The sequence below is a fragment of the Martes martes genome (assembly GCF_963455335.1).
Source record: "Martes martes genome assembly, chromosome: 4".
NCBI lineage: Eukaryota > Metazoa > Chordata > Mammalia > Carnivora > Mustelidae > Martes > Martes martes.
Genome location: NC_137891.1, coordinates 181,954,628 through 181,967,060, shown reverse-complemented (window position 1 = coordinate 181,967,060; position 12,433 = coordinate 181,954,628). Strand labels below are relative to the sequence as shown.

The 12,433-nt window shown below is 43.2% G+C and overlaps 1 protein-coding gene across 1 annotated transcript in view; it reads left to right on the top strand.

Moving 5' to 3' along the window:
- Positions 1-257: 257 nt before the first annotated feature.
- Positions 258-12,433, top strand: part of PRDM2 (PR/SET domain 2) — a 121,523-nt gene continuing 109,347 nt past the window's right edge. The window contains exon 1 of the mRNA XM_080800430.1: positions 258-364. The gene's annotated coding sequence lies outside the window, so the exon portion shown is untranslated. The remainder of the gene's footprint in view (positions 365-12,433) is intronic.

Sequence of the window (12,433 nt, the reverse complement as noted above, 5' to 3'; positions counted from 1 at the left end):
ATCCAACCCCTTGGTGCGGTCAGACTGGTCGCCGCGAGCCGCGGGCGCCTGCCGCCGGGGTCCGCGGTGTCCCCGCCAGCGCAGCCGGGCCAGCGCGAGTCTAAGGGGCGGCGGCGCGGCCCGGGGTCTTCCGGGCGTGTGCGACCCGGGGGTGGGGGCCCGCGCGCCCCAGGGTCGCGGCCCTCGGCGACGGTGCGGGCGGTGCGGGGTCCCGGGGCCGCGGCCGGCGCCGCCCGACGTCACTTCCGACCGGAGCCAAGATGGCGTCGGCGCGGCCGCGGACGCCGGGGCGGGCGGAGCGGCGGCAGCGGCGGCGCGGGCGGCGGCTCTCGACGCTCTGAGGCGCGGGGCGCGGCGGGCACAGGTAAGGGGCGGCCGGGACGGGCGGCTTCCGGGACGGCGGCGGGCTCGGCGCCGGGACGCCCGTCGCTGCCCGCGAAGAGCGAGGAGGCGGCGGCGGCGGGGGCGACCCGTGGGGACCGGGCGCGCAGGGCCGGGCGGGCGGACGCGCCCCCTCCGAGGACCCGGCGTCCCGGGCGGGCGGGGCTCCCCGCTCCTCCCTCCCGCGCCCGAGCCCCCGGGCCGACCTTGGGGCCCGCCGCGGCGAAGTTGTGCGGTTTGCTTTGTGGCCGTTGGATCGCCGCGCGCCCCGCCGGGGGGACGCGTGTGCGCGGCGAGGCCGGGCGGCCGCTGCCAGTCCAGCCGGTCCCCGTGTCCCCGGACGGCGAGGGCGCACGCGGGGTCCCAGGGCCGCGCCAGTTTCCAGTCGTTGATGCTCTTCTCTTTTGTGTTCCGCCCGAGTGTGTCTCTCACACTCGCAGTCTTAATTTGTTTTGTGTCTTGCGTCTTTGTGTTTCCTAAATAGTTTTTGTGTGGTTCCGACCTGGAAATTGTCTCCTTTAGTGTTTCCATCGCAGATCCACCGGTGTTTTTGTTTTTAGCAGACGTTGCACTTATGTATTAATTTTGCTCCTCAAGACACCTACGAACCTATTTTTGATGGTGGCAAGGGAGACGCGAAGTATCCCTAAGAGGTCAAGGGTATGCCCAGACCTCGGTGCTTCTTTCCGACCCACGCGTGAACCGCGGAGCCACGACTGGGCCCCTTCTGCCCGGCTGTGAGCTTCGGGAACAATCCCGCGATTTAACCGGGAAGCCCAAATTCCTTGAACTACGCAGCTATAATTTCCCCTAAGAAAGGGGATTCGTGCTGGCCCCTCATTTTCCATTCAGTGTTGTATTGGGGTTTTGGTTTTATTTCACAAGTGGAACGCCTTTTGGTGAATTCCAGTAGGTCTTTGGGCCCCGTTAATCAGACCTTTGAAATGGTCGCCCCCAGAACACGACTAAAAGATTTCATAAAGTTTTTGTTTATTACAGGTTTATTGTTAAAAGCAACGATAACTGAGCCAGAAGCGCAACCTTTCCGTGAAATCTTTTACCTCCCCTACAAGACTTCCTATCCCATCGATCAGTTATGGCCAAGTATTGGGAAAATGTGGGCCTCCAACGTTTTTTTTTAACATGTCATGAAATTTGTTGTACAAATATTGAGGAGGAACCGAGACATGTAATTATGTTCTTTTATAGAGGGTTTTGTGTTTGAGATGGCTTGCAGCTGCCCCATCATTCTCTAGAAGCTTCCTTACAAACACTTACTCAACCATATTCATCATTTGTAGACTCTCATTGTAGCCTGGAGAGGACCTTTAAAGATCATCGTATTAAACCCTCTCATTTCAGTCTGTAGAAACTGAGATTGCAATTCACAGTGAGACAGAGATGGTTCATAGTTTTCCTTATTCCAGGGCTCTTTTGCCATGTCTTTTTTGGTTTGATTTAAATAAGTTAATACGTTGTAGTGTTTAGGAAAATACCAGACACACAATAATAACACTCAGTGAAAGTTCGCTTTTCTTGATTCCGAAGGTGGTTTCTTTAATTGAAAAGTTGGCATATTCAGATGTGTTTTTTCTAATTTCGTGGGCAGTTCCTGGAACAGTACAGTTTAAATTTAATAATCTATTCATTTTGTGAGTACAGAACATAACATGATTCTCACTGTAGGACAATATGAACATGGAGAAAAGCACAGAGAAGACGAGAAATCAGCCCCGATCTTCCCATCCTCAGATAACCGCTGTTAACATTTTGGCATACCTCCTTCACCTGCCTGTCTCTCTTGTGCGTGTGTGTATTTCTTATATAAATTTACTCACTTCTACGTGTTTATGTTTTATACAGGATTGATACCATTGTGTGTATTATTCATACCTATCTTCTTACTATATTGGGGGCATATATTCATGCCCTGAAGTGTTCGTCAACATGATTTTTAGTGGCTATGTAATATATATGGGTGGGCCATTATTTACCAATTCCATATTGATCAGTAAGGTTTCTGTAGCCTGAAATTCTCTTTTCATTAAGATCTGTTTAGGTTTTCCTGTTGTGTATTTTAAAGTTTTGTAATTTAGAAAAAATACGTGGACATGTAAATTCTGTCTTTTAGCGTTTAAATATGTATTTTTTCTGTCAGTGCAGTTATAAGCAGCAGCAGTCAATTTCAGCTCCTTTTATTCTCTTCTCCCTGAGCCGGGTCTGTGCAGTTCCATATACATATATATCTATTTGCACACATAGTCTTTTGATGGTTATTTTACGTTAGATGTTTATTTATTCACGGGACTGTTTCTTTAAGCTACCGATCTCTTTTCAAGTTCCAGATCTGATTTACAAACCTTTTAAGTCCTGTTAAATCATAGACTTTCCGGGATGGAAAGCACCTCAGGTTATTTACTATTTTCACATCTTCCAACTTGCTTTCCATGCTATTTTTAATACTCAGGCAGAGGAAAAAAAAAAAAAAAGCCTGTGGGCTGCATGAGAGAACTCCATAGTGGGAGTGAAAAGGGAGTAGGTGGACAGTGGGGGAAGATCATCAAGCTTGTGTGGCGATGTATAGATACAGGGAGTTTCCAGATGATGGGGACAATTACCTGACAGTCATTATTACTGATACTGCTGACGTGTGGCCAGCACTCTGTGGTTTGCGTGGTGCCCATAGATTGCGCTGTCACTCCTAGCATTTGGTTAGAGGTCTGGCTCTCTCTTTTTGAAGTTAGAAGTTTGTAATTAGGGCCGCTAAAATCATCTTCCTAAAGCGACTGAAGGCTATGGACTCCATAACTGAAAGCATTATTTAGGTTCTATTAAAGTAGATTTCTTAGCCTTGGCACGATGAACATTTGGGGCTGCATAATTCTTTGTTTGGGGGGCTATCCCGTACACTGTAGGATATTGGGCAGCGTCCCTTATCTCTACCTGTGACATTCCCCCCAGTCTGCACAACTGAGAAAGTCTCCAGACATTGCCAGATGTCCCCTAGTGGGGACCCAGTTCTCACCCACTGCATTAAAGGCTCAGGGAAGTGGATTCAGGGAAGCTGTCTGTGGACTCTCCTTAGCCAAAGAACTGTAAGACCAGACTCTGGTTTACATGAAGTCCACCTTGAAGGGGGAGAATGGACTTAACTGGCCTGTAGTGGTCCCTTCCTGTGTGTGTCTTTTTTTTTTTTTTTTTTTAAGATTTTATTTATTTATTTGACAGAGAGATGGAGAGCACAAGTAGGCAGAGTGGCAGGCAGAGGGAGAGGGAGAAGCAGACTCCTGCCTGAGCAAGGGAGCCCACGTGGGGCTTGATTCCAGGACCCTGGGATCATGACCTGAGCCAAAGGCAGCTGCTTAACCGGCTGAGCCACCCAGGCGCCCCACGGTGTGTGTCTTTATGATCTTTTTGAGTCGTCTACTTTCAGCACTTCTGTGGCAAGAGATAAAGCAAGTTGAGATAACCTGGAGACTGTGAAGGAGTTTACGTGGCATAGGATCAACATTGCCTGTATTTGGTTAAATTATTACGGATTTAAATAAATTTGTATAGAGTTGATGCATGGTGACTCATGTAAGCTTGTGGCCTATTATACTTGAATAGCACAGAAACAACTGTCTTCTGGAAAATGATACTCCTTGAAGCACCCCGTTGAAGATTGGTGGTAGAGGCCAGACTAGTTTTTCTAAGATCTTTTCTTTTCTTTTTTCTTTCTTTCTTTCTCTCTCCCTCCCTCCCTCCCTCCCTTTCTTTCTCCCTTTATTTCCCTCTCATTCTCTCTCGCTCTCTTCCTCCCTCCCTCCCTCCCCTTTTCACTTCCTTCCTTCCTTCCTTTCTTCCTTCCTTTTCTTCCTACCAGTTCACTGAAAGTGATGAATTTGTCCCGAGGAAATAGCATACTTTTGAAAGCTTATCTAACTTTAACTTCATGATAAGTTTATAACTAAAAGATCACTATTGATCTTCGTGGCACACATGCATCATTAACACAACTTCCTCTGGGCAAAGGAAATGTAGGCTGTCAGATCTTTCTTTGTAGTCTTTAAAAGTATAGATAGTGTGGATTGAATTTTTATTGTGGATGAAGTGATCTTTAGTTAGAAGTTAGTAGATAAGTAGAATGTAAGAAAAGAGATGTGCTGTTGGACCACATTTGGTAATGGGGTGGCTTTCTCAGTTATGGAATACCTACATAATTTCGCTGGAATGATGTATGTCATTTAAATATTCTTTCCTAAAGGGAATGCCTTTCATTCCCCACCCCCACTTCCCCGGAGCATGAATTAGTTATTGTATGTAGTAAATCTGGTTCATTTGGAGTGAAATACACTTATAATATTTTTTCTCAGTACTGTATAGCATTTATTCTTGGAGTCTTGGTTCAAGTCATACCTATGCTGTGTTTCATTTATTAGTCTTTTGGAACATGCAATAAAGGAGGTTTCACTGAATTACCTATATGTTTGCCAGCCATTTTGGTGAAAAGAATATTTTGTAGCTCTTGCAATAAATCATCTGATAGGCTTTGCTTTGAAAGAGCTAAATTACTTCTTGGCACAGCTTGCCTGAAATATGTAAAGCTAAGTGCAACTGTTAGTTTGATTACTGTGGGCAGCCTTTCTGGGAATTGGTAAAACCTACAGCTTTTACATGTGCATATAAGTAGTTCCACGAAGACTACATTAAACTCTGGTGGGGAAACTCTATGGCATTTTCAAGTAATTTAAATGATGCTGTTAAAACTGAAAAGAAATCAGAGATTCACCAAACCCTTACATACTTCAATATGAATCCTGCGCATTACCCAAGGGGTTATTGAGACAGTATAAATTAAGCATAATTTGGAGTAACAATGTAAATATGACATTCTAAGCATTTCTCACTCCGTGAGGCTTATTTTAGGGACTTCATTGTAATTCCAAAAGACCTTAATTTTAAAGTACATCTGAAAATGGGAGTTTTAAGAAGGGGGTCCCAGGGATAAATTTAGATTTTTAATTGTGAAGCTCTGTTTTGGGAGGTAAGTATTGTATCGGTGCAGTCCCCTAGTAATTTAATTGCGCCCTGCCTCAGTGTACGGAATAATGCATATCACAGATCACCACGGGGGCTGAATTATATCTGGCAGTGGTGAGGGGCGGCTCAGTTATCCTCTCCTCTTCCTGTTTGTAAAGTGGGGACGATGATTACTTCTTTCTTTCACCAGCATGTTTTGTGATGGATCGATGAAGAATATGAAAGCAATTGATACTTGTAGGTTTCCTCAAAAATATTAATAGCATTTTTCTTAGCTACTTCTCTTAATACAACAAGTCCTGAGGGATAGCGTGGCAAAATTATTGCTGAGAGAAAGCCTTCCAAATTACCTCTGAGTCCTTAGGCTTTTTGGTCCCCCTGCCCCCCCAGGGTGGTGGAGGGGGCATGGTTTTTTCTAGTCCCTTCCATGCCTGTCACAAAGCCAAATCCTTAGTCTTCTCTCTGGGTATTTTTGCCTTTGGCAGTTTCCCTAGGCACCCCCTTGCGGCTGCAGACTTCTAAATCTCCGTCCCCAGCTTTGAAGGCAGTCTGTGCTAGGCCTGTTTTTTTCCATTTGATGGATGCAGCTTTCCGTGTGGATGTCTGTTCTCCCCAAAGTCTAAAATGGAGCTCACCACCGTCCACTTAAATACCATCCCTGCTCCTGGCTGCTCTATCTTGAAAATACATTCATTCTTCCAGTCACATTCCCTGTATTGGACTCCTCTTCACCATCTCTTTTTACTGCCTGCTCAGTTGGAACACATTCTATCCATTCTTCCCTTGTGTAGCCTCCATTATTTTGTTTTGTTTTGTTTTGTTTTTTGTTTCTTTTCAGCTGTTACCTGTGGTTCACACCCTCATACCTCTATCGCTTATCATCTCGAATTCTCAACAGACTTGCCTGGTCCCAGTCTCTCTGGCTTCCCTTTTCACACCTCACTCTTTCCTGTCAATTTCATCTTTTTAAATTGTTAGACATTGTTTCATTTGTGGCATTCCTCAGTCAGAAACTCCTTGTGGCTCTGTGTTGCTCATCCCAGGTGGCCAAAGCTGCTTTCCTGATGCGCAGTGGGGAAATCAGGCACCTGCCCTGGTCTCCCAGTTGCATGTGTTCATGGGCTCTGCCTTTAAGTAAGTTCTCTTGCCTCTTTCCCTAAAGAACTTTGGGGCTTTTGTGGTGGGATGGGTGGGATAATGACCTGCTCCTACGACATCTGGGGAGCCTAGCCGGCAAGTTTGCATTTAACCTGGGACTCAGACTCCTCTAGAACTGACCTGTTTAACCTCCTGCTGCTCTGCACGGACCCTCACTTGAGACGCGCTGTCTGGTTTACCACTGCTGATGGTACCAAGAGATAGCCTTTCAATCTTTTTTTGTAAGTGGGGAGGCATGTATCTTTACCTTGAAACAAGAACTGCAAATTCTTTATTTGGAGTCCTGCTTTCCTTTAAAAAATAAAAACTTACATAGGTTCTAGAGCTACTAAAACTGCAGAGCAACACATGGACAGTGCTGTACAAGCAGTGGGTGTTGCTGTTATGTTAAAATGCTCTTGAGGACAGAAGGACTTGCATATTTAGACGGTGGACCCTACACCTCAGACTTTAGTTAGAGTGAGTCACTCCCTACCAAGATAATAAATACCTTAATAAACTCTTGGGAGAAGACCTTGAATCTTGTAGCGACAGAAGTGTGCCTGGGATCTTAGCAAAATATAGTTGAAGTTGTCAGTCTGTCTGGGATAACTTCCAATTTTGCTTTAGGTTCTTCACTTGTGAATTCAGGAAGCCTTGTCATTTATGTATAGTTTGTGGAGGTTGAGTTTTCTTACGTATTTTATCCTGTAGGCAAGAATCAAAAAAGTTCTGAGCAGCCAGCAACTGGTAAGGTGACTCTCTGGATGCGTAGAGCGTCTTTGTCTAAGAAAATGAAATACTTGAATGCCCAGAGCTGGGTGCCGTGTTGCAGAAGTTTTCTTCCTTTTTTTTTTTTTTTTTTTTTTTAAAGGAAATTCAGAATTTCAGATTTTCAGGAATTTTTTTCAGATTTTCAGAATCAGAAAATTTCTGAATTTCAGAAATTCAGAATTGTAGGCTTCCTGAAAATCTCTCAGTTTTAAATGTTTAATCACAGAGGTGACATCTGTATTGGCAACGCCAGTGGAGAAACATTAACTGAAAGGGGTCAACTGAGAATTCATTTTATTTTGGCGGATTGTGAAATGAATGACCATGCGGCGTCTTGCTTTAGAAATTTTGTGTTTGAGTTGGAAGCTTGACATTTGAATGTTAGGAAAGAACTGACTTAATTTTCCTTTTAAAATAGTTTGAAGTTTTTGCATGTTTAACATGGGAAAATATCAGAAAAGTATCATTTTATCATTTTATAGGAAGTTCTTTGATTTGAATGCCCTTTGGCAGAATGTACAGTCAGCAGTTGGTTAAGCTGAACTGGGAGGGAGGGGAGCTGAGCTGTACTACCGCTCTTGAGTGGGGCACAGTTTTCTTCATGGAGCTGGGACTGGCCAGAGAGCATTCGTGTTCTTGCCCACCCAGTGGATTTTTACATCTCTACTTTTTGCCAACTAGTCCTGAAAATAAAGAAAGGAAATTAACTTCTTAATTGTAGGGTATTTTGATTGGATGGAGTTACTTCAAGAAAATTGACAGTGATTCTTTTTTTTTTTTTTTTTAAGATTTTATTTATTTGAGACAGGGAGCACATGCGCCTGGGGGGGGCGGGCAGTGAGCAGAAGAAAAGGGACAAGCAGATTCCCTGCTGAGCAGGGAGTGCCACTTGGGGCTCGATCCCAGAACCCTGGGATCATGACCTGAACCAAGGCAGACACTTAAGGACTGAGCCCTCCCTGGCGCCCCGACAGTGATACTTTTGTTTTTAGTGCCCTGAGGAAGAGTATCAGAGTAACATGTTAACATGAGAGTAATATGTTTTAATTTCTTTAGAGAAACTTGAGTATTTTTAATTGAGGGGAATTTTTATAGGAACCCTAAACAAAACCTGAAATTTATGATGTAGTAAGTTCTGTGTTCAGTGCAATATAATGGCATAGATGTGTAAATTTAATCAGAAGAAAGGAGAGCATTTTTTAAATAGATGTCCATAACGAACCACGTAAGTGGTAAATAATCAGCATTTGCTATACATTGATTGCTAAGCCGGTTCTTTGTTAATGGCTGCTTGAAGCAGTATCTGTGAAAGAGTTTTCTTAAATCTTTTTTTTTTTTTATCTGTAGAGATATTCTAAGGGAAGGAAAAACCCCCTAGAATGCCAGTCTAACTTTGGGTTTATAGTACTTTCCTAGTCTGCAGATCTCTTATTTAACATTCTTTTTTGATGTAAACTTATATACGTATTTTCTTCAAGATTTATTTATTCATTTGAGGGTGGGGATGGGTGGAGGGAGAGGGGGAGTCCTGATGCAGACTCCGTGCTGAGCACAGTGCCCACCCCAGGCCCCATCCCAGGAGTCCCCGAGATCATGACCTGAGCTTAACTGACTGAATCACCCACCCACGCACCCCAACTTACGTATTTTAAACAGAAGTTCGAACCAACTTCATTTTCTCATTGGATTTCTGCACCTCTGAAGCCATTCAGAACAATCTGCTTTCTGTTTTTTTGCCTCCATTGTGTGGAAACTGTTGTCAGGATCAGATTCTCCCACCTGGAGTAAATTTGCTGGACTCTGCTTCCTAATTTAGGTTTGTGTCAGGACGCCCTGTTCCATGAATTTGGAGAATCGGGCCCTGGAATATTTGTCCGTGGTGTTCTGGGCTGCTGGGGGGGAAACTGCTTTATTGAAATAGGAGAAATGTTGGGTTTATGTGTGAGCTTTCTATTCTTCGGATCCCCTCACTTACTTTGCAGGTAGGGAAATTCCTCTGTGTGATATATTCTTCCGTACAGTCGCCTTTTTGCCTTGGGTGGAAATCATTCTAGAAGGGGAGAGACGTGAGCGTCGGGTTTTGAGAAGCGAGAGTTCACACCCTCCGAATCTTTGCTGTATTCTCAGTCTCTTTCTCTTTATACACATACGCATACACACACACACACACACACACACACACACACAAGCACACGATCTTTATTCTTAAAACGATTAACATAACAGGTTTGATTTTGCCCTTCCACTTATTTGGTTTGGTAAAACGGTCTGCCTTTTAACCGACTGAGCCACCCAGGTGCCCCTATAGTCTGCCTTTTACAAGGGGAGTTGGGTATATTTTTTAGTGTGAAACTAGATGTTCCAGATTATTTTTGTGAAATTGTATTTGTTATTTTAGAAAAGGAAAATGAATGATTTTGCATTTAGCAAATTCCTGGGTAGATTCCATATTCATGAATTACGTGTTTTTGCTTAATCTGAATAAGTGTTAAATGTTTTCATTATTCATCTCTAGAGTTTATAGATTATAATTTGGTGATTCCATTCTTCTGGTAGGAGTTATGAGTGGTGGTTTTTAATCACAAATATGCTAGCTGTGTTTATAAGTTAATAAAAACTGCTTTTGAGAAGTTGGCGTAGTTTAGATATTTTTACTATTTTCTAGAGGTTTCTGGATTGCAAGATTCTTTTGGTCAGAGTAAGTTATGCTCAGTGTTAAACACTGTACAGCTGCTCCACTAAAAGCTTAATCATCTCTGTGATTGCTGTAAAGATGCTTCTTTACCATAAAAGATCTACTCTACACTGTGATTCGTTTCAGAATATTTTTCTTATGTAGGCTATAAACTTTCTAAGAATTCTTTCACAGATTGGTATTTTTAAAACTTCTTTGCATCTTGTCCATGTTTTTTTTTAAGATTTTATTTATTTATTTGACAGAGATCACAAGTAGGGATAGAGGCAGGCAGAGAGAGAGAGGGGGAAGCAGGCTCCCTGCTGAGCACCATGACCTGACACCATGACCTGAGCCAAAGGCAGAGGCTTTAACCCATTGAGCCATCCGGGGGCTCCACATCTAGTCCATGTTTTTAGTGCATTTATGATCTGTTACATTTTGATTTACCATACCAGTTCTCTTATTTCCAGTGACTCTGAATGTTGCAAATTTAAGTATTTTCCAAAAAGCTCCAAAAGAGCTAAACTGACCCAGAAGAATAATTGGAAAATAATATCAGTGACTTATAAGTGAATATACAAATCAGATCAAATAATTATCTTCCCAATTCTCTCCCTTCCTTCTAGATTTAAACTAATCTTAAAGAATCTGCCGTTGCTTTTACTTTGCCTCTCATACAGTTTTGTAGATTTTTTTTTAAGATTTTTTTTTTTTAATTTATTTGACAGAGATCACAAGCAGGCAGAGAGAGAGAGAGAGAGAGAGGAGGAAGCAGGCTCCCCGCAGAGCAGAGAGCCCGATGTGGGGCTTGATCCCAGGACCCTGGGATCATGACCTGAGCCGAAGGCAGAGGCTTTAACCCACTGAGCCACCCAGGTGCCCCCAGTTTTGTAGATTTTACAGGTCTGCAAAGGGCAGATGTGACAGTTTAACCTGTTATGTGTATTGCATTCATGTTACCTTGTGTCTGTCTTTAGTTTAATCTGCTTTATCTCAGAGGATGAATGATAGAGAGATGCGGGGGGCTCCTGGACAGTTCTGACCCAGGGGCTGGGGTATCCTGTGTCTCTCTCTCCATTCTCTGGTCTCTGGAGCTCCATGTCAGGAGACAGCAGCTTCTCAGTTGTTGAGGTTGTCTTGACACTTTAAGAAACCAGTATTGGAATAAAGACCCTAATTATTGTTGCTGTATTGATACTGGCCATGTATAATCAAATCATTTTTATGATATTATTAACTTAAATATTTGTAAGGATGATTTGTCCTAGAATTTGGAAGTAATATCTTGAAAAGTTAAGTATGTGTATATTACTGAAGCCACAGATATGTAAAATCAGGACCATGCTCTTACTTTTCTAAGAATGTATGCTATATTGGGGCACCTGGGTGTCTCAGTCAGTTAAGCGGCTCCCTTTGGCTTGGGTTTTGGTCTCAGGGTCTTTGGATCCCGCCTCGCATCAGGCTCCTTGCTCAGTGGGGTCCTCCTTCTCCTTTTCCCACTCTCCCTGCCTGTGCTCTCCTGTTCTCTCTCTGTCAAATAAATAATAAAATCTTTTTTTTAAATAATTTTTCTTTTTTTTTCAGATTTTATTTATTTATTTGACAGACAGTTCACAAGCAGGCAGAGAGGCAGGCAGAGAGAGAGAGAGGGAGGAAGCAGGCTCCCTGCTGAGCAGAGAGCCCGACGCGGGGCTCGATCCCAGGATCCCAGGATCATGACCTGAGCTGAAGGCAGAGGCTTTAACCCACTGAGCCACCCAGGCGCCCCTAAATAATAAAATCTTAAAAAAAAAAAGAAGTTATTAGCTAAGTGTAGTAGGTGATAAAAATTCACATGCTCTAAATTTGTATATCTGCCTACTGTAACTTTATCTGATAAATGTCTGCAAGCTGGAATGGAAGGGATGTGTAGAAATATTCAAGGCGGTTTGGTCAGGTATAGAAATTGAAAAAAGAACCTAAGGCATAAGCCAGGTAGAAGTCTTGGTGATTTTAAGATTTTCAGTATTTGCTATTGGAAAACCAGAGGCGCTTAACTGTTTAGCATTTTTTTTTTTTTAAGTTTGATGGAATTATTAAGTTTCAGTGATAGGTATGGAAAGATTCCTCTCTGCCTCCACACTAATAGGATCATTAGTTTCGGTTCTCACATGTGATAAAACTTGAACCTTGAATATATTAGTTAAGTAGGTATGTGAAAACAGTGCTTTTGAGGTCAACACTTAATATGAAAATATGTAGGATTCTAGGCGGCTTTCACAGGGGGTTTGCACTGCCGGCGGAATCTTCAGGAAGTTCCTTGAGTAACAGCTTTTAGAATCTAGAGTTGCTGTAAAATATATTGTGGTATCCCAGTTAGTTACATGATTGTTACAGTTCAGAGGTTCTCAGCTGGGAAGTTATTTGGGGAGGTGTGTAGGTATTTTTGATTTTCAAAATGAT